Consider the following 1,837-nt stretch of genomic DNA (forward strand, 5'->3'; position numbering starts at 1 on the left):
TTAAATTGTAATTAGCCAATCAGGTGTTTTGAAGAAGCTTCTTTGTCTTCAGTAATATAAAAAGAGCCATGTTCGAGGCCTCAGCTTTTTGGAACTTGAATTCCACTGAGTTCATTGTTTTCCTTTGACGACAATTGGAAATAAACTTATAGATTTTCAATTACTAGGTCCTCTTGCCAATTCCTTTGCTCTCTCAGTCCTAGATTTTTAAGTTTCCTGAAATTTCTGTTACATGGGAAGGCTTTAGTAGTGTTTAGTATTTTTCTATTGTTAAACGTTTTAACTTAGCTTACAGTATGAACCTACTTGCAAGGCAGCCACGTTGCTTCAAAATCCCTGCAACCTTGTTTTATCAATTCGAATTGTTTGGTGTGTTTGTCTTAAATTTGGTCTTTGCTCTTATTTGAAGATTCTAACAAAAAACGCAAAGGGATATTTCACAATTGTGGGCATGGCTCAGACTGTTTAAGTGCCAAAATCAAACTACATTCCCAGAACTCCATGGCATAGAGCCATGGCAATTGCTACCGTGATGGTAGCCCTTAACCGCCCAAGTCCCCAGTGCTGTCGTTGTTGTTGTTGAAGATTTTCACACCAGTGCTTACCGTGGGGTAAGCGATGGTAAAACGTCAGGGAAGCTTACATGTGTGAAAGCATAAAACAGTTCTGAAATGTCACAAGCTGGAGCACTGTCACCTTCAAAGTGGAGGACAAGGAGCAATCTCGGAAGGATTCAAGCCTGAGTCAAGCTTGAGCCCTTTTGCTGAGCTTGAACTCGCAACCTTATGATTTTGAGTGAGTGGCTGCAGTAGTGTTTAGTATTTTTCTATTGTTAAACGTTTTAACTTAGGTTACAGTATGAACCTACTTGCAAGGCAGCCACGTTGCTTCAGTACAGGCATTGAACCGCTGCATCACCAGTGCTCCATAGCAGCCTCTTGTAGAATCCTCCTCGGGTTGATAGTTTGGTCAGAGGCACAATATAAAGACACATTGAAACCACATTTATAAAAATAATAAAAATAGCACAAATAGTAAAAAGTTAAAAAAAATTAAACATAACAAAATTTAAAACATACAAAGATTAAACATAATCTAAATCACCCCCCTCCTCCTCCAATAAAACCAGGTCTGCATGATTTTAAAAAGCTTGCTGGACTAAAAATATATTTGCTTGCTGGTAGAACACAACAAGGAAGATCCTAATGAGAGAGAAACCGACTCACCTGTGTGCTCCGCCAGTTTGACTGTTTTTAAACACATGCAGGTTGAGCACTTTCAATGAAAAACAGTAGCAATTACTGTAAAAGAAGCCCATTTCAAAAGATTCTGTGGCTCACCTCCATTGTCTCCAATGGGCTCATGGGCCACCTTCAGGCAGAATATTCTCTTCCAGAGCGATGCCATCTTTTGTTGGCTACAGCAGGGAAAATGCAAAAAATACAAAAGTAAGTTTCTGGTGGGTCATTGTAATTGATCTATAATGCTATATAAATAAAACATAGTAATAATAATACTCACCTCCATGAATATCTTCCATTGGCTCATTGGCTCATTGGCTCCTTTAATGCACACAGACACCTCCAACATTTCATGGAACCTTATGGTTTTGAGTGAGTGGCTGCAGTACAGGCATTGAACTGCTGCATCACCAGGGCTCCATAGCAGCCTCTTGTAGAATCCTCCTCAGGTTTATAGTTTAAATTGTCCTTTACCTACAGGGCTGTTATCATTTTCTTCTTCAGCTGTTTTCCACCCTTTCCCCACTACCAAACCAGCCAACACCTGGCAACCCTGGCCTCAACAGCTGACCATTAATTTATCAACCCCTACAAGA

The 1,837-nt window shown here is 39.9% G+C and overlaps 1 long non-coding RNA gene across 2 annotated transcripts; it reads right to left on the bottom strand.

The window, feature by feature from the left end:
- Nucleotides 1-216: 216 nt before the first annotated feature.
- LOC121917807 lies at nucleotides 217-1,557 on the bottom strand. Of its 2 annotated transcripts, XR_006101106.1 has the most exons (4): nucleotides 1,522-1,557; nucleotides 1,341-1,417; nucleotides 869-948; nucleotides 217-412 (listed from the first exon to the last, which is right to left on the bottom strand). It is a non-coding gene; the product is annotated as an uncharacterized LOC121917807 (long non-coding RNA). The 2 variants fall into 2 exon arrangements; XR_006101105.1 differs by lacking the exon at nucleotides 217-412 and having other exon boundaries at nucleotides 770-948.
- Between the last annotated feature and the right edge of the window lie 280 nt (nucleotides 1,558-1,837).

Source organism: Sceloporus undulatus, unplaced genomic scaffold (assembly GCF_019175285.1).
Source record: "Sceloporus undulatus isolate JIND9_A2432 ecotype Alabama unplaced genomic scaffold, SceUnd_v1.1 scaffold_858, whole genome shotgun sequence".
Lineage (NCBI taxonomy): Eukaryota > Metazoa > Chordata > Lepidosauria > Squamata > Phrynosomatidae > Sceloporus > Sceloporus undulatus.